Consider the following 27400-nt stretch of genomic DNA (forward strand, 5'->3'; position numbering starts at 1 on the left):
GTGTGGGTTTTGTTGATCCCAGTGGTACATATTAGGACAATTGAAAATTCCTGCTCTTGTAAACAATGACTCATCAGTCCAAAGGATTTTTCTAAAAAAAATGATGCTGCTCTATGTCTCTGTTTAGCAACCAACGACAGATTTGTACTCTAGGAGCATAATCAGTTGCTTTCAGACCTTGAACAGGCGTAAAATGGTATGGATGGAACTTATTCTTATGCAAAATGTTCAAAACCTTCCATTGTGATACACTTACGTCTCTAGCAAGTTGTCTACTACTATCATTCCGAACTGAATTTAGAACTACTTCATCTAATCCTACATCATGAACAATGTGTCCTACTTCGTTAGGTCTTTTGTGAACTGTACATCCCTCCACAAGACGTTGACGTAGTCTTGAGAACACAGAATGACTGGGAAGTCGCCGATCAGGGTAATGAACTGCAATGATCTCTCTTTGGGCAGCGCTTTTAATGTTTTGTGTTTATGAGGTATTCTAATTTTCATTTACTTTATTTATAATTGATTAAAGTTCCATTATTAAATATCTTTACTAATGCTAAAAAATTATGTTTATTATACTGTCCTATGACTACTCAGTGTTAACTTTTAACCTATACTGATTTGTTTTAATGGCAAAACACCTAAATAGTTGGTATGGCATACCTTTTTTTATGAGGCAGTTTTATTAAACATAAAAATTAAGTGCAGTTGTTATTAAATTGTTTTAATCTTTTTGTAGCTTGCATGTTTTTTAATATTCAAACCAATAAAAGTAGGTAACCGAATACTTAACTATGGTCATATGGCATACCATTTTAAAGCCTATTTAATGGCAAAGTTTTTAATACACTTGACACATTATTGTGTACAGGGTGTGGTAAAAAGATGGGGTTAAATGATGTTTCAGTTTTTCTGAAACTTAGCAACTTTGCCATTTGAATCGACCTGAAGCTTAATTTTCTTTTCTTACCATTTGAACCGATAACTTTTTCAAATTGAAAATTTAACGGAGAATCTCAAAATTATGTAGTTTGCTCACATATGTCTATACGTTACTGAGAAATAGCAGATTTACGTACAAAAACACTGTTTTTTTTTTAGAAAAAGCTGAAAGTAATTCATTTCAGACCTAATTTTTGGAGTTAAACTTTTTTATAACCGCCATTGTATCACATTTACATTGCGTTATAACCAAAAAAAATTTTTCACACCAAGAGCCACTTACCCTGTATATAGATTATTGAAGCAATTATAAAACGTTTAAAAGTTAAAGCAAATAATAAAATTATTAAATTTTTTAGCTTAAATTTATATTTTTTGTTAATCTTTTAAAAATTAAAGATCGTATCCATAGGTAACATCAAAAGTAAATTTACTTGTTATAGATTTACAACTTTTAAGGCCTGTATATAAAAGTTAACTAAAATAAGGAAAAGCCCGAGGTACTTGTTATTAAGCGTGAGTCCACACGTTTTACTTCTTTAAGCTGAAAGACTATTTAAAAGGGTAATAACAACATAAAGTTGCCTTTGTGGGCACGTCAGAACGTAATTATAAGTTTGATTGCAATAAGGCGTTAGTTTGATCATCGTTTGATCATGTTTTACTTATTTAAGCTGAATAACTATGCAATTACTTTTATATAAATAAAAAGTGTACCGTTTATAGCAGTAGAGTAACTAGTGGGGGCATTTTTTTTATACATTTACCCGTGGAAAACAGGCTCCGTGAGACTGTATTCGCTCACCATCCGTACTCTCGAATCACGTAAACGCGGCGCGTGGCTTGAGGAAGATCGAGGGTGATGTTTAGGTTTTGTCAGTTGAATCAAAGTTTACTACATACGTAACCTATTTGTCGGGTTTCTGCTTGCTCGGTAAGGGAGTAGACTGTGACTAGCGACCAGTTCAGAATTAACCTACGAACCGAAGACTTGTGCCCTGTACGACTACACTCACGTATCTTGACTGTACTGAAGCTTCAGAGTAAGTAAACTGCTGCATATTATAATTAATTTGTACGTTGAGTCTCACCCTTTTGAATTTTCTAGGTGCCCCGGTTATTTGATGTAAACTAGCTTAATAATGTAATAGATTGCCCTATTATGAAAATCTGCTATATATCGCGTAATATTGTCGTAGCTATTATGCAATCTGTTGTTGTCTGTTCATAGGTACTTTCAAGAAACCTTTTGTTGTAGGAGTATAAAGTAAAAATATACTCAATAAAGTAAAGTGAGAACGAATCGATATAGGGTAATATATAAATGTATCGAAGCACCAAAAAAGTAAGTGAGGAGAGCAGAAATTAATTAGAAGTATCTAAATTTGAGTGAAAGGATATATATTTTAGTTTATTTGAAGTTAATAAATCTTTTTTGAAAAGATCTTTTAATTTCCTTTTTATTTTGATCATTAAAAAACTTGGAAGAGTAAAATTTTTAGTAAAATTTTTATTATAATAAAATCTTTTATTTCCAGAAGAAGTTTCGTTTTCTTTCTTTTAGCAAGTAAAGTCCACCACGTAATTCGTTTTATACCGAACATTCGATATAACAATTTGGTGGCAGATCGAGGTTACTTGCTTGTAGAAAACGTTTTTCAACTGGACCAAGATAAGTTTAATGCAAAGTATTGTGAAGTTTATTTTCCTGCATATTCCTGCATAGACATAGACAGGAATAACTGGGCTATATTTATAATATAGAAGCATTGAGAAAGACTTGTAGAAATAAGGACATGTAGATATAAGGACTGGTACAATAAGACTTGTTTTAGAACATTAAATATTATTAAATTGTTGTACATTTATATTTACACATTAATAAGATGGAATTAGCCGGAGTTGAACTATTGCCTAAGAAGGAATTAGTCTATGAGTTGAAAGTTCGTGTCTCAGAGAGTTGCGAAACGGTAATGGAAATGCTCAAAACTTTGCGAACTTTGTTAAAATTAAATTAAAGCTAAAACCGGCATATGGACATCTAAAAGGTGCCATTGAATTTAAATCGGAAATTTGCCTCATACAGAGCGAAGTAGAGCTATTAGAGGTCAAGGTCAATGAGATGGATGAAAATTCGAGCGCCTTCGAGGCACTGCGGTGTAAAGTCAAAACCCATAATAATTACAAAATGCGATTGGAATTTTCTCACCAAGATTTTTGCACTAGATGAAAAAAACAATTAATGTAGTTGAAGATATTTTGTAAAAAATAAAATATGTTACTAAGTTACCGTATTAAAAAAGGGGGCTAGCTCCAAAATACAGTAGATATGTCTTTAGCAATATAGAATATTTTGGACAGCACAGCCACTGAGGAGGAGCTAGTAACACAAATTTCACTTGCTAAACAAGGTAAGACAATTAAAAAATCTTGTACTGAAACTGAGCCAAGCATAGAAGTAAGTAGACTAACTTACGCCAAGGTACCAAACCCTGTCGAAAGGTACTTCAAAACTATTTTCGGTATAAAAGCATAATTCTCTTTAGTCACAAAAAATTTTAAAACATGTCATTATTATCATTATTGGAAATTATACCTCAATACATACTATAACAGTTTCCGTTTAATGTTTAAAAATTTTATTTTACATTTTTAGGTGTAAATGCGTACATGTCGTTATGGAGATAAATTAGTTATTTTATTTTCTTGAGAGGAGTTATCTATAAGTGTCATAACTTTAAAATAAAAAAAAGAAATCAAACTGACTAAACCACCTTGATATTCAGTTATCAGATTTAAAATTAGTTAAAGAGAGATTTTCCATGCATACACTAACAGACATGTATAACATAGCACAGTTAATACAGTTTAATGAACTGCTGTTTTTAACATTTTCTTTCCATCATTTATTAAAATCCATTCATTATTTTTATTAAGATATAGAGGCATATCTAAATGTATCAATTTAGTATTAATTAAAATAAATTTCTGGTACGGACCGACTGAAATCAATGAAAGACTATTTAAAAGGTCAATAAAATATAAAGTTGCCTTTGTGGGCACGTCAGAACGTAATTATAACTTTGATTGTAATAACGCGTTGTTTTGATCATCGTTAAAGAACTAAACATAAATCAATAAACCGAAATCAGTATTTAAAATTGAATCACAATAAAATTTTGAAATTAAAACAAACCGAGTGGCAAAATAAATATATGGCACAGGCCGGCTGATTCCTATAGATATAATTGTAAAATATCATTAAATTTAAGATATACTGATAACCTAAATAATATCTGCCAGACTTATAAACAATTTAACTTTATGTAAACTTGAAAACATAAAAATATTATTAAAGTGTCAATCTAATCCTAAGAACAAAGAACAATTTTTTAATCAAATGTCAAGGATTATACTAAAAAAAAGTAAACATGACTTAAAACAAAAACATTTAAAATGCTACAAAATATTTAAAATAGGGAATCTTTCAAGTAATGTTCTTTATTATTTTATATTGGCCAATTACAATTATATATTGGCCATTTATATTTTATAATTGTACTTATTAATGGTCTCTTCGACACACACACACACACACACACACACACACACACACACACACACACACACACACATTGTATGGAATAGAATTAATTTAAAGTTATTATATTCTAAATACGTATTTTATTAATTATTTAATATTTTATTTTATTAAATAATGTTTGTTATTAACATTGCATTGAGTTGCATTTGACAACTAAATCCTTTTGTAGCTATACATATCGTCCCAGGTATGTATGTAATGAAATAATAGAGCATTATTGTAAAATTTTTAAACAATTTACCTATTTTAAAGGAAGAGCATATACAATGAATATATTGTATTCACGTTAAAAAGAACTGAAAGAGTACACACTTTTTTTGAAGAGCACATGGTAGAATTTGTACGTTAAATTTATAATCCAGTGGTGACATACCATTCACAGTATATCACAGTTTTATTCTGTAAATAATCTCAAATATCGATATTCTCCGGTAGTTGATGACAATATTTGACATATTTCAGACGATATTTCAGACGATATTTCAGACTGGAAAACGGAGTTTTCAATCCGATTACAAGTACTGTGATTTATTACCACAATTTCGGTTTTGTGATCTTTTCTTATTTTATAACGAGTATTGATTTATTATGATTAAGATGCACTTTACAACAGTTTGGTATATTTTACTTGCAGTTAGTCACTTTAATATTGTAAAATTATTATCCTTAGACTCTCCTCGAAAGTCAAACGTAGGTCAGCTATAGAACCAACGTTGGTAAATATTAAGTAGCAAATATTAACTACTGATTTAACATCCTACAAATTTTTTATGTCTGAAGTTGCAATAGTTTTATTTTCTTGAGAGAGTTAAGAATGTATAATTAACATAATTGAATCCGAACTTAATAGGAACGTCTCGACGATAATAAGGGGTTAACGTCAGTGTTGGGGCCAAATTTACTGCATCCAGTTGTCCTGCACTAAAATAGAGGAAACGATTTATGGTTTGACTAAAACATTATTAATGTCATTAAGGATGTCTAGTGATATAACGGTACCCAATGACGTCGCAGTTAAAAGTCACTATGATCTTGGGCTTGTTAAGTCAAACGCAATATTGGAGAATGAAGAAGGGAATAAACCACACCACAGGGAACATTAGTCATTAAAATTATTATTTACTTGTGAACTGGATAATGTAATAGAAAGCCTAGCTTAATTCCTAAGAGGCAGCCAAATTGGCTCTTTTAAGAATTGTTTTAGTTAAAAACTCAACCGCTACACATGGGTAATTGAAAAATGTATAATATGTATGAGATTGTTGTAGTATAATTTATATTAATGTAAAATGTGTCATATTGTTGCCCACAATTTATAAATGATACAATAGTGTAGAATTGTATTATTATACCCTGACGCCAGATGTTATTGACGATAAATCATTTCACTCGGCAGGAATGTATGAGGTACTTGGCTAGAAGAGTAGTTCTGCGTTATTTACGGATGAGTTACATCTATAGAAAGAGGTCAGCTTATCCAGGGCTTGGGCTCAAGAGTGTTGAAGGCAGTCAGGAGTAATGTTTGGTGATCCGAGCGTCTGTTGTATCTCACCACTCCAGATAGTGTATCCATGTTATGGCCCAAGTTTTTAAATTCTACTGGGTTCACTTTCTATATTTATAAAACTTATATTCCGACTAAATTAAGTTGAGATGTTCATAAGACGATTTTGAAAGTTTTAAAATGTTTATTATTTGCATAGTAATAGCTACAATATTAAAATTATTGAAATTTAATATTTCGGTATATCTGATTTAATTTTAATTTTAATTTCGTATGGTTAGGCATACCGTATAGTCGAAATTATTTACACGTTTAAAATTTTACAACTCTCATGTGTAAAAGAAAGAATAAATGATAGAACGTTGGATCTGGTAATGTTATCTAGTAACACTAATTGTCTGAGTGTTGTTTGAAGATCTAACGTTCTAGTTCCTGTTCTAGATCACCACCATCCAATAATCTAGTATTGTCCGTCTGTCTGTGGGTTAAAGAGACAGCTAGTTTTTAAGTACTCCTAATGATGCTACATATATTTTTTTCAAGTACTTCAATATTTATTCAGCATAGGGTGGTACGAACTGGAATAGTATACTGCTTTGTAATAATGTTGATCATGCTGTCACATCTTCTTGTTTGCTTTTTTATTCGTGTTTTGATGATTACTCTAAATGAAGTAAAACAGTCTAAACATCTCTGTTGGTACGATATATTTATATATAGTAGTAAAATAAAATGCCATATTTAGAAGATTATGCCTTAGGTCTCGGAAATTACAACACTTGCAAAAATAAAGGTGGCTTAGAACCACGTTTATTACCTTAATCAAGGAGGTGTACGCTACTTAACTGTTGAGGACTTAAGAATGTTTAGAGTATAATCCACGGAAATGTTTGTAGTTTGTAAGGTCAAGAAAAATAAGCTAATTTAACCCGATAAAGGAATTTTCTTATTTAGGTGAAAGCTTTCTGACTGCTTGGTTGCAGTTTCGGCGTTTGAGTGTTTTTTCCGTCAAAGTACGACGAACCAGGGAGGTTCGATATGCTGGCAGTGGCTGGGTCACTGTAATGTTGGGCGTTCAACAACTCGAATCGTCAATATTGATGTGGAGCAAGTTGTTGCCGCCGTTCGGAGGCTTCCTTCTAAACGGTCGTTTGGACCCAATCTCACACCTATTTACATAATTATGAACGTTCTGACATAACATCAAAACCACTTTGTCATATATTTGATTTATGTATTCCTAAGAGTAAATTTCTGGAGATTTTAAAAATTAACAGAACTACGCAATATTTACAGAAAGTAAATCCATAAGATGTATTGATTAGATCAATAACAGTTAAAACGATACTTATTTATGTTATAGTTTTCTCTCATAGGAAGCTTTAAAATAATCTAAAGCAACATGGGTGTATGCCAGCACGTTCAATAGTAACGAAATTAGTAAATGATAAAACATTCTCTTCACATTCTTTGGACAAAAACATTATAGTCGATGGAATTCACACTAATTTTTCTAAAGATTTCAACGAAATTAATGATGTGATTGTGTTAAAAAGATGAACTACTATGCATCATTTAAAAATTTAACAAAACATTTTTATTCATATCTAAAAAATATCTCGTATTTAAGTTGTGCCTACTAAATAATGCCAATGTTTATATACTTGGATACTTGGATAACGTTTACTGTAGGAGGGCTGGGAGGTATGGTCAAGTTTAGCCTTAGAAAATTAAAACTTGATTTATAATCATGTGTTTATAAAGTGTCTATATTCTTGCTGAGCTACGATAAACTGCCTCGAAAACAATTACCAGCAGTTATCACATGAAGTTAGTATTGATACTATTTAAAACGTGTTTCCAATGAGATAAATTTTACATCAGTTACGTATGATTCCTTTAATTAATATATATAATCAATACTATGGACATACTCTTACTCATACTCATACTCACCGTCCTAGCTGTATGGCAAGAGCGAAGCGACCGACAAGCTGGACAGATATAAATACAGTAATTAATGTGATTGTCCTAGCTACAAGCGCTTCAAGATATAAACGGGTTTATACTTGTTAGACCCTGTCTTTTAATCAAACTGATTTGCGGTTTCTTCTTTAAATTTTCGTTAATATTTTACAAAATATATTTTGTTTCCATTTCTGTATAAAGACCTATTGATATGTTCTTTAAAAAGTTATGACAATATTGAATATAAAATAAATCTAATCCTATTAAAAACTTTAAATCATCATAACATAAGCAATCACGCATAATAATGCAAAAAACGTCTTTTATAAAGACATGTGACTATACAATGTGGTTCATTATTGGATATTATGATCATGCTTAATCAGGAAACAATAAATCTAATTATATCATCTTTAAATATTAAGCCTTTTTATTCCTAATATTTAATATGTCCAATAAACATTATAATCGTGTAAAGACCTAAAATGTTATACAACCAGTGTCCACTGATAAAATAAACAGGGGTACTCTTCCACCAACAAAGTTTATTTTTTAAGATACACTTTGTAGAATTTCCTTTGTATAAAACTAGCTTCTAATAATCATTCGCAAGAACTGGAAACCTTGAAATTTTTAAAAGACAAATATAACTTTGCAGGTCTGAGTAATCATCCTGCGTAGTCATCCTGCGCAAAAATGGGTTAGGTGTACACTTCCGGTATAATAAATTGAATTAAACAATATCCTTCCTAAATTAGTGGGCATTTTACTTTTAAATAAAAAAGAATATATGTGTCGTCTAAAACTAGATTTATTCTTTGTGCCTATATTCAGTAACATATAAATAAAACACTGGTTTTGCAAATTAGCAAATGCAATATCGATAGGTAATTAATTTCAATACACTTCTCCAAATGAAGGATATTGTTTTTAGCTAAGTGATTTTTGTTGCTCATATTAATAGGTATTTACACCGTTTTCTAGGACATAAATTATATCATTTCGAAGGTCAAAGTTTGTCTTATAGCACGATTACGTCGTATCTGATGTTCAGGATATTGCAATGGTTCAAATCTTACCAATATATATTACGTTCTTGACACTTAATCAGTAGTGCAGTAGGTCTCCTTAATGTCCTTTGTCATCGCGCTCTCAGACATATTGGCTTTATTACTTTTATGTACTGATATTTGGGGACAATAATTTGAACTTCATTACGAATACCTATCTTAATCCTTTATATAAGATAACTAGTACTCAGGAAAATGTAAATATTATTGACTAAATTTTTGTTAAACCTATTAACACTGAATTTAAAATATAAAATACAACCGGTGTTTATAATATTTATAAAATTTTGTAATGCTATACATGAAAAACTACATAAAAAAATTATGGTTACCTGTAAAGTCGGTTTTACGGGCGAAGATTTTACGTGACAACGTCTTTTTCTCGGTGGAATATTTATTGATATGAATGTTATTAAATTGCACAATAGGAACAATGAATTGAATGAAAATAAGAATTGCACAAATTTTAACTATAGAAATATATTTTGTTTACTAAAACATTGTACATAATTTGAAATTAATTAAAATTTGTTATTGTAAATGGTAAAATTGAATAAAACATTTACTAAAATTGGAATTTGAAATTCTTGCTAAACACAGTTAAATTCTAACTCCGCGCGTGGTGATTGGTCGGTTTAGTTCGTTTGTTTGGTCGCACTGTTATGACAGGTTAGAGGTTATAATTTGTTATTTTAAATGTTTGACTAGCAATACGCGCTGTTTCTTCTCAATCGACTGAATTACGATTGATTGCAGAGTGATTTAAACTAATAATTTACTTAACACTATCAACATTTGTCAATAGTATGACATAACCTATAAACTCAGTTTCTCAACTTTTGTGTCAATCTAACAATTAATCAATCAATCATAGTTTACGATAATGAAATATCAGTGTACAATTATTTACCTTTATTGTTGTAGTTGTTGTAAATGACGAATCTAAGCACTCCACATTTTCACGAATAAACATAGTTATTTGCTTTATCCCGTGCGGCGGACCCACAGTTATCTGCTTTATCCCGTGCGGAACCCGTGCGGCGGACCCACTGGACGGGCATCGTAACGTTACCGGGCGTTACACTTTTTCATGAGTTACTCCGAGCCGCAACCTAATTTAAGACGTTGTCACGTCAATAAGAGTCCGTATATGGTTTGGATATTATTTATCATTTTAATACTACTTATTGGAAAAGTTTTGTTTGAATTTAAAATAGAAACGTGAAAGGTAAACAATGATGTGTAATATGTAGCAGTTGTTTCTTTTTTCAGGTAAAAGTACATTGCTTCAAAACCGACATTACAGGCAACCATAATTTTTTTTTCTTTACTGTCTTGTTTATTATTTTAGATATTTATTTGATATATGTAGTAATGTTGACACTAAAGTGAGTGATCATCCTGATTCAAAGAGATTATTTTGCCTGTTCTGTTTATAGTGTGAGTTGCAGTTGAGGCACTGCGGTGATACAATATAGCTACGTAACCTAACCAAGAAACATTATTGGTGGTACAAACAGCTACGTGGTTGCTGTAAGTAGGTAAAAGGAAAGCAATCGACCACCTTTAACCAACTTTGGTAATTTCTTTTAATTTGACTGAGTCTATTAATATAAAAAAGTTTTTTTAGATTCGCGAAATGAATTTCAAAATATTGGGTAATGAAATACTTAAACTAAAATATATAAAAAAATACGAATATTATAAGAAAATGGGATGGATACTATGTTGGTTCTGCCAATGGTGCAGTATTGAAGATGACGCGACTAGTGTTGCCAACTTGAAAAACAAATGTTTGCCCAAATTTACTTACAGGGACATTTTTAGCAAGAAATTTATGAAATTGCTGAATAAATATATATATATATATATATATATATATATATATATATATATATATATATATTAATAATTTTTAATTTTTAAATTGAAGCTGGTCATAGATTCTAAATAAACTAGTCAATATATTATTTATATACTCAAAATACACAGTTCATTATGACAAATAGGACTTTTTGACGTTTTTTAAGTGATAAAGTACGTAATAATTTAATTTTCAAAAAGTAAAGAAGTTTGGTTGAAACTAAATGGAGTAGTAATTTATTATAAGCAAGATAAATACTTCTCCATTTAATAGGCAGAGTTAATGTTGAGTTATGCGTACTAGTACACTGTTGCGTTTATGTAATTTTATGGAACGAACAGTTAGTTAATAACCATTAAATCAGTAAGTTTTGGGTAGGGGAATAAAATGGAATAATAGCTATAGCATTTAATAAGATTTAAACCCCATAAAACAACATTTGAAGCTATGTAAGCTGGGCTGAATGTAATGGACTGCAGCATCCAGCTCTTGAGATTTATTATACGGTTGTTCCGTGAATATTTTTGTAAGATTGGCAATTTGTAACTCCAACTTTTCGTTTACCAGTCATTTTATATGAATATGACGTTTCACACGTGTTAGATATTAAGGGGAAACATTTATAATGAATAACTTTTAAACGCCTTGATTAAACAACTGTCGTGTCAATGTAATGTTTGATTTTAAGATTTTATGAGGTACTATAGTTAAAAAAAATTATGTTTAAGACATGTTTTTGCTGTATTAATGAATAAATGTATGTTTTAGTATAATTTTATTAGATGTTTTGTGTTCTATAGTTTACTATTTATAAAAATTACAGGGTTTTCCCATTCCGTTAATTATGGCGCTACTCGTCCATTAGTTTTATAGGTCAACGATTTGATATTTTCAATTAGTTTTTTCGAGTTTTGCAAAAAATAATTGCGTAATTTAATTTTGCATAGTTCATTTAAAATTTTTTTTTCATATTAATAAACCTATGAGATTCAATCATATTTTTCTAAATATATTTGCGAAAAAACACATTATATTTTAAATTACACTTCAGTTTTATTTTAATAGCCAAATATTTATCATATACCATCAACAATTTTAGGCAAATAGACTGGAAATTTTACATCAGATGATTTTTCAAAGTAATTTTTTATAGAATTTTTAATAACTTTCATGAGCTTTCAACTGGGCTATAACACGGGGACTATTTGATTTAGTGGCTCCAACATTAAAGGTTTCTTAGTGTAAAAAATGCTCTAATAAAAAATTAATTCAGAAATGTTAAACCACGTGATCTTAACGGCAAATTAATTAATGTCACCGTTACGTGAAATAATATGACATTCGAACTTTGGAATAAAACATCCAAAGTTGTAAAACTTACATCTCCTACAACAGTATCTTCAATTTTATTCCAAAAGTAATTCTATTAACTTGTGCACATTACGCTCATCATTGACAGTGAACTTACGAGAAGTTCATTGCTTGAAAAAAGTATATCTTAATTACGCAACCTGATTTCAATACGGACTACAAAATTTACTTTTTGGGCACGCATTCGTATCCCATATATAAATTAGGTATTACCATTGCATTGCCTCATATGTGGAACTTCTGCTTGTTGACATACCTAGAGGGACTTAAATGTGCCTCATGAAAGTAATAAATTTTCTTTGAATATTGAGCATCAACTTCCTGCTGTTCTAATTGAAAATACATGTGTAACTGCAAATAGTTGTTCAAAAGTAGCCAATGTTGTTCAAGGGAGCCATAAGCAATGTCTAAAATCTGTTAACGGCGACGAAGAATTGATAAATGTGAGTCCTCTGTAACACTATCAATTTTAGCAGCAACATTCTTGGCTAAACGTACTACACGATGGCTCACAGGGCTTAATCTATCTTCAATGTTTCTATTTTCCTCAAATTTCTTCACTTTCGAATTGTTCGCTCATTAGGGCGGTTAAATTTACCATATTCTCTCTTCTTTTAAATTTCAACACACGTTTCGTGTTTAATTATTGCTTCTGAAGAACAATTAAGTTTTTTAAAGCATGAAGCGGTGTCTAAACAGTTTATTTCTCAGAGGAGTTGTCTTAACCTGACGTGTTAAATTCTACAAATATGAAATAATAAACAGCGGTTTGGTTTAGTGGCTAGTTTTTCCATTATAGGAAACTGAAATTGGATTAAACTTGATTTTAATGCAGTAACAGAATATCGGAAAGACTCAATAGTATATAACGAAAGTGTTATTACAATACGAAAATACAGACAATGACAAGATTTCTAGAGGTATATGTCGTGTCCTTGATATTAAATGTAAGAATTTAGACGGAAACAATGCCAATTTTGGTCTTATTTTATACTGTAATATCAAGACATGATTAAATTATTCAAACAAATTAGTGAAATTGCAAATTACAAAATAATGTAGGATGACTGAATTAAAAACCATTCATCAAAAATCCTTTGCTACTCCAGCTATAAAATTGGAACATAATATGAGTATTTCCGCAATGAATAAGTTAATAACGATAAATTAAGCTTGGATATAATCCTTTATAAATTTTGTGATCGAAATATAGTCCTTCAACCCACTTTTTAAAGCTTCACTTTAGCAAAATAAGCTGTTTATCATTGTAAAACCCACGCTGAAAAACCACACGCTGACACAGTCTCATGCGTACATTCTTTAGACACTACACATATCAATACACATTTATATGTGTTAATAAGGCAAGGATAACCTGTCTAATTTTACACATACAGTTTCAGATATGTATTATTATTTAATTATCCACAACGATACTTTCAATATGCTTCAACTTTGAAAAATACCAACAATATAGTGTTCAAGTTTATAAAACAATTGGGCCTTAACATAAAAATACGAGGGAGTGTAGTTGGCGTTACAAAGTTATTGAAAGCTGGCCGATGAAATTTCGTGAAACACAAACGGATGTAGATGGAGTTTGGAAACTACTGTACTCCGGAAATTTCACGGTAAATGTGAACACATTACATAAACTCCTGATCGAATCTCAAACCTCATTGCTGGTATACCGTTGTAACTTAGCATACATTATACAAAGATACTTCGGTGCTTGATGTCTTAATTTACAGCTCTAGTTGTTATGACTTTCAAAACGATGTATGATGTCTCCACAGTGTAACAGAAAGCTATACATAAGAAAATAACACCGTATTATAAATAACGTATATAAATGTGGTAATTTTACTCATTAATATTACTTTAAGTATCATAGCAACCTTTTTAACAAATTTGATAATTATTACTATCAAAAGTTTAACACAAAAATAAATTTTACAGAGCCAAAAAATAATATTACGTAATTATTTGTTTTTAAATAAGAATTAAATTATAATCGGTAAATACTATTTAGTAAAAAATAATACTTTGAAGAAAAATATATAATTTCAATATTGTCATTGCTGTACTTATTTTACTGTCGTACTTTGTATCATTTACATGTATTACTCCAGAAAATATGTATTTAAACGATTATAAATTAAATGTCTAGTTGTAAAATATATAGTCAACACCTTCATTTCGACTCTGTACCGAGTGATCTTAACTAGTAACACAAGACTAGCCGCAGTAGCTCAAGGTGTCTGTTACAGTAAATACTCGTATTTTAAATTTAACAGTTAAATAATAAATACAACATTATTTGCCAAATTTACGTAACTCTATAAAAATATTTATAGAAATAAGCATTAAATAGAAATATGTGGCACTAAGACTTTGTAAAAGCTTTCTCATTTGTGCACACGTTGTGGTTAAATTTGTTAAAACCCTAAATTGGAACCAATTATAAGTTTTGCATAAGCTTAACTAGAACAGAGGTTATAAAAATGGAAAACTCTTTACGTTATATAACGCACAATTCAAACGTCACTGTTACTTTTATGAAAAAAATACGTATAAAACAAAATTAAAGGAGTAATTAGAACCTGAGCAGTCGACAAGCGGTGTTAAAACGTGATTTTCATTCTAATTGAATGGAAGGAATGGTGTGATCGGACATACTTTCATGTCTTTTACGGGGAGATTTAGACGCTTTTACTGGATGGACACTGTGACATAAACTCTTTTATTTCAAAACTGATGTCTAGTAACATTATTCAAAGCGGGTATTTAATCACAAGTCATTGTCTGTAATCAAAAATAAAAAGGTCTACATACACACACACACACACACACACACACACACACACACACACACACACACACACACACACACACACACACACACAAAACACACACACACACACACAAGTTTATTTTTCATGGTTTGAGGGAACTATGAGATATGGTATTATCCACTATGGAGGTACATACAGTACTATCCTGCAAAATTTTATTACGATTAAACGATGTGCATTTAGAAATATTCATCATCTAAGAAAATGTGACAAGGGCAAGGCATATTTTAGAGGAATGTAATATTTTACTTTCAATAAATTATATGCACTGTGATACTTATTGCATATTCATAAAAAATCTGTACAGTATCTGTGTCATGAATTTAATGAGTATTCCCGAAATACAAGCCTGTCTTCTAAATTCACAATTAAAATTGAAAACCTGTAAAAGGAAATGGCTAGAAAACAGTTTGTTTATGTAGGAATTAAAATATTTAATAATTTCATTATACAAGGCAGAGACGAGTTGTTGTTTGAAAGTAAACCAAAATTTAAGGTGAAAGCTAAAAAATATATTCGCCAAATTATAATATAATGAAATGCTCCATGATGTGATTCCTGATTATGGCTTTGCATTTAAATAGTTTTATACATTTAATTGTATTTATAGAGTTTCTGTTACGGGATATTTTTTGTTTAAAGTTTTACTATACCGTTATTGAATTTAGAAGTTTATTATTTGTTATTGTTGTTGATATTTATTGCTGTTATGAATTTAGATGTTTATTGTTAGTTATTGTTCATTCTCGTTATTATTGTTGATCTTCATTGTTGTAATGAATTTAGATGTTTATTAATAGTTATTGTTTGTTCATCTTGTTGTTATTTATTTATTTATTTTATTTAATAAGCAATAATTTACACTAGGTGTACACTCATAAGAAACTGCTTACATGTACTGGGAGTAACTTGGAATACCTTTTATTCAGAAAAAGGGTTTTGTTTTGTGTAATTGTAATAGTATTTATTGTGTTTTGTTAGAATATAATTTCGTTTCAAAATGTTGTTTGAATTAGTTTGAAATTGTTACTACATAATTGTTTTATATTGTTATTATTATAAGTTATAAAAGTAATTTAATTGTAGAGTAAACTTTTCCTGAGAGTATTGTACTGTATAGCAGCCATATGAAAAAGTGTAATAATAATGCTTGTTTTTCAGAATAACACACGTGCTGTGTGAGGCACATGGGATCATGTATAAAATAAAAAACTGTTAATACATAAACGTATTTGAACTGTGTGAACTGTGAACACACACACACACACACACACACACACACACACACACACACACACACACACACACACACACACACACACACACACACACACACACACACACACACACAACACACACACACACACACACACACACACACACACACACACACACACACACACTTACACAAACACATACACATATAAATAACGAATGATACAGTAATAACCGTGATATGTACCTCTTTATGTTAACTGACAAATAGTACTATATAATTGTCTGCAAATTAATTATTATTACATAATGGAACCATAAACATAAAGTTTTTTGTGCAATACACAATTATTTTAGCGCTGCGATAACAATATCCAACTTTATTCACTTAGAGCTATTACTAACTACGGTAAACTGGTCAGTAAACTATGTCTCTCATTAATACTTTTAAATAACAACATAGAAAGTTAAACAATAGTTTATAAAAACTTTCTTATAAATATTTCTCCACTTTAACAAAAAATAACAAAATTAACACTGTTCCATCCACCATCGGAATCAACATGTGAATTCTATAGGGAAAACATTTTATATTAAAATTCCTATAAACTTCTTTGTTGATTTGAATATTTTTATTTCAATCTAAAATAATAAAAATAAAATAAATAAATAATTTAATTATTTTATGTTCATTCAATTGATGTAATACTGATTCCGTATCTATAAATATTTGCGTACTCTAAAATCCAAAACTTATTCATTAGTTGGTGTTTCAATATTTCAGATATTTAATTATTTGGTTTAGCGGCATAAACATTTTGAATCTAGATAGTTTTAACATTGTTTAACAAAAGTTTACATTTCAAATTAAAGTTTGAGTTAAGTCTAACTACATTAATTTAATAGTTTGAGAACACGTTTTTGAAAAATATTTTGACAAGAATGTGGCCGTATCCAAATACGGCCACATGGTTGCAATTACCCAAGTAATTGCAACCAATTTAAAAATAAACAGTCCGGGCTCAGGAAAGGCGAATAGACGCTGTTTTGAGTCTTGTAGACTTCGTTATCTGGAGATTACAAAAACGAAATACCACACTAGATACATTTCTCAACTTAACAAAGGCACTCGACTGTGTTGACCACAAAGCTCTGCTCAAAAGACTGAAATCACATTGCATTAGAGGCGTGCCATACTTGTGGCTTTGATAGACTCTGACCAAAATAAGTGACCAAAATCAAGTTCTCCAAATCTAAAAGCAACTTTCAAATCCAGTCTAGTTGAGCTGCAGGGTCCCAAAGGGATCAATTCTGAGTCCAATTCTGGTTCTTATATATGCCCATGAAATTGGGTCATCAATACTGAATGAAACAGTCGTGCAGTATGCTGATATTGTCGAAATGTATAAAATGTTAGGCCCGAACTCCAATTATTGTCCTTTTCTATACGTGCAAATCATGTCTTCGCAATAAACAATAAATGATTGATTGATTGAACCCAGCCACAAGTTACGTTATCTAACGAACTGAGAGCGCACAAATTGGAACTGTCAATTGCCTGAATATTAGCGGTAAAACTAAGCTAATAATTAGCTAATGACCTCCCTACGATCGTTTGCTCGTCACCATATCACGCACAGGCTACATTCGTACCATTACTGTATTTTTATAACTATACTTCCACAGTCTACATTAATAAAACAACAGAAATGTTTTATAAATTCAGCAATTATTTTATTAATATAATATTCAACACAGTAAAAATCACAAAAATATACCGAAACTGACAGAGCTCATTCTACATTTAAAAATAACTAAACACTTTATTACAAAACAAAACGGTGTAGATAAAGTACACAGAAACATAAGGTGTTCGGTTATCGATTAAATGAAGTTTGATTCTTAACTCTACAGATTTAGGACATTGATTTATTACCCGCAATATCATATGTTTAACCGATTATAATTTCAATGACATTCTACTACTACTAGACGGAACTTTCTTCAACACTGCTCCTCTCGTATATTAAATCCATTATAAATAAAGGGAATACTCTAACGACAAACGCTGTGGTTAAAAAAGTTTTTTTTAATAATGTTAGTTATATAAGTAAATATAATGCAATCAACTTTGCAACAAACTAAACATATAGATTTTTATAAATTGAAGAACTATTTTCACTAATACTAGAGAACTATAACATTCTTCATCTTAAATAACACTAGATGAGTAAGATTTTAGAACATTATATGCAATACGTTTCTATAAGTTTACTCATAAGTGAATTTGGATGACTATTTATTGATCTTGAAAGATTAAGAAAAAAATCATACATATACTTTTGATTTACTTTTTGTAAGTGTATGAAAAGTATCTCGTGCAGCTTAAATTGAAAATGGATTTTGTTTAATCCTTGCCCATTCAATACCAGCTACAACCAGACAAAAGAAATTTTGCTTACAGCAAACACAGCTTACTTACGGTGGTTATCCAAGATTAATCCTCCATGAATTGATATAACTTATTATGGAAACTGATAACTTGATCCATGGGCTATTGTAAGTAAGTGAGTCAAAATTAGTGATAAAAGTCTTATATTTTACTATCCTTGCCATTGTGTGGTAGATACTGAAATAGGTCACCGATATCCATTTTCCAATGTGTCAAGGATCCTATTTAGAATACTTAAACGTATAAAATTATAAACATGTAATATCTTCGTACCAGAAGATAATCAAACGATCAAATAAAAACCGAGTTCTGGTTTGATTAAATAAAAAATCGAATGGAGAATAGTAATAAAACACCCAGGTCAAATACGATTTGATGTCTACACCTGGAACTCCTACTCCAAGTCCGAGTGCGAATGAAAACAAATAGGTTTGTGCCATCAAAATATCTACTTACTATCAATGTAAATTGCATGATAATAATTGATATTGTTCCTGCTTTAACTATGACAGCATCTATTAACCATAAATTCATGCTATATATATATATATATATATATATATATATATATATAGTATGTATATACAGTCCCTAGTGGAAATCTCCTCAATTAGTAATTCATTAATCCATTGATAACTAATTAGTCAAAAGAGTAGCAAAGTTTAAAATAGTTTAGTAACATAAACAATGAGTATGATATTATTTTGTAAACAAATATTATATCAAAAATGTATATCTTAAACTAAATGGGAGTGAGGTTGACAGGATTAAATGTTCTTCAATCACCCGACCAAAGCAATCAAAATATTACAATTATTTAGCTGATAAAAAAGTATTATCTAACCGCAATGCCATTTTATTTATATCTATATGAGATAAATCTATGTGTAATTAGTTTGTAATTGATAGTAAATAATTTACGAGCCTGCTAACTAATAATTATAGTTAATGATTTAGGCCTTTGTGCAGGCGTCCACAAAGCACAAAGTCTACACTGTAACTAGGACCGTTACAATACACATTATTGAAACAAATATTTTATTTATGTTTATTTTTCCCTATAGGTAAACATTTCTTTTTAATGATACATTTTGAAAAATAAAAAAGTAATAAACGTATACGTTCAAGTTTTATCATTCAACTGTTTCTTGTGTATTTTAGTGCAGATTTTGTGTAGAACTATAATTAGTGTTGAAGTTTTGACCGAATTTATACCGTATAACTAACCTAGTTTGAAATTTATCGTGCAAACAGACTACAAAAACGTTATTTTATCATTATCTGATAGTAGAGACTCTGTTACATCTTTACCTAATTTATCTTCACGATGGGATATTTTTATTAAATGAGTCCATTTTAATAGTAAAAATCTAGAACAACAATTAATAAACTTACTGTAATATTTCCGTATAAATTCTTTGTTCATAGATAGACACAAATGGAATCTACTTCCATCTACAGAACCAAGTTTACAAATGAATACTGCGTGATCCAGTGACAAACACCTATTGGTTTTTAGGTGGCAGAATATTCCCTCCATTCTACGTACACTATTCTAAGAAAATACATAAGTACATGTAATTACAAACGTCATTGCTATAATAATAATACTGTGTTATAGTTAAAAGCTGTATTCCAAATTGCAAGGGCCTTGGTATTCGTAAAGTTTATTTGAAATCAATAAAATACTGCGTACTTAGACAACAAAGGACACGTGGTAATATAAACTTGTAAACTCCCGTACAAGATACTAATTTTATAACTATCCCATGTTTTGTTATTGATACAATAAACAAAAACTCAGAAAAATCCCTATATCGTTTAGCTACAGAAATGTCATTGCAGATTAAAATATTTACTGCTCACTGCTACTATCCGCGTTGTCCTGATTTCGGTATATGACTCGTGCTGCAGTGAAGGTGTTTAGCTAAAATGTTGAAGCTCTGCATGAAAACAACCAACAATACGAGAATAATTTCAGTTGGTTCTACATATACTCTGTTTGTTTAAGAGTTTATTTATTCTTAGCCTTTCTCTTAGCTAAAATAGACATAAGACACATTTTCTGGAAGCATTTTCTTTTATATAAATTGGGCGTCTCAATAGATGTTTACTATTTAAAACGTAAAGATATTAAAAGGGAAAAATTCCGCACTAAATTAAAATCTTCTAGGAGAAATTGTTCGAAAGTTATCGTGCGTACAGGCAAACATATATAACTTTTTGTTAATCCTCAACTGGCTCGAGAAGCGTCAATGAACATACAGCAAATAATTCGTTATAATGATATATATAAAAAGTTAATTCACCAACGTCAAAGCTCAGGAGAATTGTTATAAATAGTTTTATATATATATATATATATATATATATATATATATATATATATATATATATATATATATATTTATTGCTATTGAATGAACCAACAATCAAACAGTTACAATTATATATAATACTTCAACTCAAATATAGAAGATAATAATATCTGATATGATGTTATTGTTATTAATTTCAATAATAATGATTCTTATCAAAGGTTTTTACTTAAAAAATTTTAAGTTTTGTGTTTCTATTTACAATTTCAATTTTAATTAAACCATAAATTGGTAGTAAGTTTGTCAGTGTTACCAAGAATATTAAAATATTATTACACATCTTAAAACTTACTAGGCAATTTGTAAAGAATGATACAAGTTTTTTATATCATACAATTTACATTTTTTATACAATTATGTTGCAGCTTCAGAATACTAACATTTAATTCAAAGGAAACCGACTGTTAAACCTGGCTATATAAAATAAATATTACCCTAAATTATATTATGCATAAATAATATTATAAATATTATTTCATTAAGTAATAATAAACGTAATAACTTTAAACTCATGCAAAAATATGGGAGTTATATTAAATTAGGAATCAATTATATTTGACTTCCATTTCTAATCAAAATTTCCCAGTTAATTACATTAGTGTGTTTGATATGAACAGAGTTTAGCAAATATGTGTCTAAGATAAAGTTATGTGGCAAACTACTAGCAAGCTTTATCCGTATATGTATGAGTTTGGTAGTAAAATTAAACTGTATGACATCGTGTGTGGTGATTAACTTGTATTTTGTATAACTAATATACACGCCTTGCGGTTTGATGTAATTTATAAAGAATTTTAACGAAATTTCCATCCGATATGTACCCTAAATTAAGTATAGTCTCTTCCCTATCAAAAAATCAGGACTGCCAGAGAAGAGGAGCTTCCAGGGGCCGGAATCTAGCACTGGCCAGAGCCTAGCAGTGGCCGGAGCCTAGCAAAGCCGGAGCCTAGCAGAGGGCAATACTTGCAAGAGGCCGAGGCCAAGTAGAGGCAGGAGCCTAGCAGAGGCCGGGACCTAGCAGGGGCCGGAATCTAGCAGTGGTCAGGGCCTAGCAGTGGCCGGAGCCTAGCAGGGACCGGAATCTAGCAGTGGTCAGGGCCTAGCAGTGGCCGGAGCCTAGTGAGGCCAGAGCCTATCAGAAGGCAATACTTGCAAGAGGACAGAAATGTCCCCGTCAGAGAAGGGGAAGGTTTTAGGGGCCGAGAGGTCCCATATGCCGGGAACTGCAAAAGGCAGCCAGAGGCATAAATCTAGCCTAGGCTCGGACGCGTCACAAAAATCGTTTACCTAACATCAGATGGAAACTCTCAGAAGTTGGTAGCTTTTTTGTCTACATTTTTCTGCATTTTATGAAACCAGGTAGTTCGGCGACGTAACTTTCTATTTATTAGTCTTGTGAACTCCAATATAAATTTTACGTAGATTTTAAATTCAAAAGAACATATTACCACACAAATGAATCATCATATATACGGTTAGTTAAATACTGTACCTTTTAAGGTATAAACCCTGTCTAAGCCCCATAACTACCGCGTCCTTAAGTTTCGGACTCCATCCGTTATATTGGTAAACATTGAAGAAAAAGCCAGTCTTCTTATTAATTTTTAATGAAGTATCATATCAAGTGATAACGTTAGCGTCTCAAATACTCCTACAATTCCTTTTCCACTGTTAGCAGCTCTGCACTTGGAAACTTAACTGTAGTTGCGAAACTAGTAAGCCGACCCGAAAAGAGGCACGGACTCGATATTAGCTACACTATTGTTGGAGTGAGGGAGAAAGGGTGATTGAGGGAAACAATGATTTAAACTCATGGTAGCCTGGACGTGCCACAGTACTGCCTTTCAAACAACAGAAAGTACCTGATCGCTCACTATTGCCCTAACTTGATTTCTAGAATATGATGCGTTTTGTTGTGTAACTAGTACAATTAAAGCTACAACACTCTATGGTATGTACAAAACGTTTTGAGGTATGTGAGTAGATAACACTAATATACAAATATATTCAGTGGATATTGCCATATTCTAATCACGTCACCTTCTTATAGAAATGTTACTATTTGATTACGTTCATTTACTACTTTTTGATTATTTTGTAATCTAATCAGTCTCAAAATAACGAGCTTTATAATATGAGTTTTATTAGACAGGGTATGAGTAAGCGTCGCCACTTGTAACATAACAGGCTTCATCAAGTCTTATGCGAAATTTCAATTATATAGCCTAGCTCATCTAGCACCTTTAAGCCGTTGGTCCCCAGGTTAAGTGTTAGAGAGAGCTTCTTAGCCCTAACTTCGCCTGGTAAAATAAGACATTCTTTACTTTACTTTACTTTTAACTCTCGTGATACCTGCGTTTATATGAAATCAATATTAAAGAAAAGGAAATTCCACTACCCCCAGTTAACAAAGAGATATCTTCTGCTATGTTAGAGACTTTTATGATGATCAGCCAAATCCCATTACTGGCCATGCATCATCATATAACTTATTCATGTATATATAGCAAGTAAAATTTTATGTTACTCAAGAAAACTACGTGTTCACGTTTTTATTTATAGAATATTGAAAGTTGTATTTATTATTTATAGCAGTGTTTAAAAATAATGCTTATAAATTAAGTCACAAAGTGACCATTTTGTAAGTGGGGGAATATCAAGGATTCAAGAGTTATTATTATTTTATCACATGTTAAATAGTTATGTGATAATAATTAAAAATTTTACCATTTATTTATCCTAATATTGTCTCATTGACACCATAGTTACCCAACTTTTAATGTTCCTTACCGCTCTGAGAAGTCTCTTTGAGTGATATGGACCATCATTAACTCGATATTCCTAATATAAAACCAAGCTTTATGCAAAATAATGAGGCTATAGAAATATTATAGATACAGGCAGGCAAAATTTGATCTTTCCTGCCGTTTGATCAATATATAAAATATATAATATGTCACCAATTAGGCTATTAAAGCTGTAATATTGTGGCTCTTAAATATTGATAAACATTTAAATGTATGCTCTTGAAGAATATTACAATTATTACAGATACGCTAGAGAATTTAGTGTGGAGCGATGCTATCTGTCTCAACTTTTAATAAGGGTGTAAAGGCCGAACTTGGTGCGAACAACATACCCTCTGTCACAATATTGCTTTATGAAGTTCCTACGGAACGTTTGTATGTACTGAACTTGTTCCTTACCTTCGCTGTATTCAATAGTTAGCAAAATAATCCCTCTTTAATTTACTTAGTTATTATCCTTTTTGTATTTAATTATTTCAGTATATATTATATACCGTATATTTTACGCATTACTAAAGGTGCACTAACATTTGTTAGTAGTTGTTACATGTTTTTAAATAAAACATTTTTTTAATCCTGTTCATTGGTAAGGCCTGAGCCCATTTGGCTCTATAAACTATTGTTTAATACGTATTACGTTTTAGTAATTATTATTACACCAAATTACGAACAGTAATATTTACGAAACACAAAATAAATGTTCATAAGATTTTAGTGAAAAAATTAAATTGTTTAGACAAAACTCTGTGTGAGTCATGTATAAAAAGGAGTAGGATTAAAATATTTAACATTTTACAGCTATAAAATATATTTCATTTGATTTTGGCATTTTCTTAAAAATTGAGTGGACTAAAATAAGTTATAATCATGATATAAGATTTCAAAAATAATAGTAGTAAATTAAATTTCAAACCAAACCAATTATTGATAATTATTATAATGTTATAAGTTAAGACAATGTAAAATAGAAACATATTTCTTTATAATATGAAATAAAATATATTAAATTTGCAACATTAGCTGCTTCTTTTGTAGTATTTGATGCTTCATTTAAACAAGAAAATCTTATCAACCATAAACTTTAAGAGAAGTATTTGGAGTGGAAGAAGTGTAAATGATGTTAAGTTCCGTCCCACTAATTCCTTATTCTATTTTATACCCTTTATTGGTATTCTCTGATCCCCTAGCTACAAATACTTAATATTTAAAGTGATAATTTCATTGTTTCCAAGGCAATGGGGCTTTGGACAACATTATTAATTTAAAAGAATTTCTCACGACTCTATTAGCTAATATGTTCAAGTGTTAAATATATAAACCGCACAAGTTGTTTACCTAACCCTAAGTTTCTTCAATTTTTTCCTTTTTTATAGACGTTGGTATAAAACATTTTATTTCCTTAAAAACAATATTTACCAACTTACGCTGGTTTTACTAACGATAACTGACAAAGAAACCGTAATGCTTCAAGTAACTAATACAAAACCTTTTCAATTTGACGCAGCCAGTTAGTATTAATAATATACCTGTTATTGTTATTAATACTTTTTAGAAACACGGATTCACTTTTTTCATTGGTATCGTGGAATATTAATTGCATTCATTCATGCGGATCAGTATGGATTTTACAAGTTGTATATTTTAAGTTATGTATTCTCAATGAACACACGAGCACATATACTGAATGTCTCAGACGATATCAACTATAATATATCGTTTACTTAATAATTAATTAAACTCGAAGAAAAGTCACTAATAATTAGGAAAGTAATAGTAAGGTATTATACAAAATAGTCATACTTACAATTTTATTGTTATTTAACTAAATAAAGTTGTTTTTATTTTATTAAATGGTATTTTTCATAAAAGCACCAACAAAGTATCTTCAGGTGGTAACATCAATCTATTATACGGATTAATGTTTATGAAGCTAATCATCATGAACTCAAAGTTCTTTTACGGTACATTTTTTAAAATATATATGTAAACAATAATTTACTTATATATTTTGAATAGTTTTCACAAAAATAGTTTCAGTTTGTCAAATACGTGATATATTCAGTTGTATCCATGCAATACACTGCGACTGATCACTTAGAACTTTTTTTCCAAGAACTATGTGATATAATATAGAAAGTAGTTGAAAATGCTAATTGGAATGTTAATAATTTCTCAAGAACGTAACTCTGTAATTTTACTGGGCTAACTAATCAAGCTCAAGCTGAATACAAAGAGGAAAAAAGGTCGGTTTAAGGTTCTACGCTTTACGGTTGTTTTGATCTTTAACTTTCTTTCGTGTATAAGGAAAGCTCTTCACGCTCTCACACTACAGGTTGCGTGGTGAGCCAGATAACTTAGTATTCCACTAGTTGTGCTACTCTACATAAGGGTCATAACTAATTGTTACACGCTATCACTTAATTTTACTGTTCATTGCCTGCATATTACTTTTCCAAACATAAGCGATTTTATTGTATACAATTAAAGCGTTACTGTAGTTTTGATTTTGTTAAACCGTGCATTTTTCATTTTGGATATTGCTAGCATTGAACACTAAGACTTGATGAAATCAGAGTAATAGTTTTACTTCACAGCTGAAACCAGATTGCCAAGCAGATAGTCCAGATCCTACACCTGATAATATCTGATAATAAAAATTCAACCTTCACGTTACAATTATATGTATAGTTAAAAAAAATTATGTACTCAGAAATATATTGAATACATTACAAGTTAGTCGCCTAAATCTTCCTTTCAACGTGAACAGGTTTGTACACAGTATTGAAATACAGGAAAGATGAAGGAAGATGAAGTAGGATTAGATAATAAACATACTTCTCAATACCAAATATTTTATACAATAAACAATGGGAGAAAACAGTGTTTCAACTTTTGCTATTAAATGTTCTACAAAGAGACATCTGTGATAGTGAATTTAAATAGGAAAGTTTTTTGTTTGCAGTGGAAATTGTCAAAAACATCAATTTATCGTTATATTTTTAACATTCTTAACTCATCATCAGATAATGTTTAAATGAAATAAGTTAAATTTAAAACTTATATCAGGTATACACTTTCACAGATTTTGTAACCATATATATTTTAAATAGTCGCACTACTGAAATTACCTAAAAAAGCCGGAGATATACCCGACACTCTGACAGCCTTTTACTTGTTGACCACAACAGAATATAAATAACCCTTTATATTTTTTTTAGTAACTATCATATCTGGCTATTACTCTACCTCCCACACACGTAACTTTTAGTAAGGCTTCCATTGCATCACTCGAGACTCAATATTGGGCAAAACTACACAAGGTTTTATAACCACATAAGCTATACATTCAAATAGCTACAAAATAACC

The sequence above is a fragment of the Homalodisca vitripennis genome, chromosome 2 (genome assembly GCF_021130785.1).
Source record: "Homalodisca vitripennis isolate AUS2020 chromosome 2, UT_GWSS_2.1, whole genome shotgun sequence".
NCBI lineage: Eukaryota > Metazoa > Arthropoda > Insecta > Hemiptera > Cicadellidae > Homalodisca > Homalodisca vitripennis.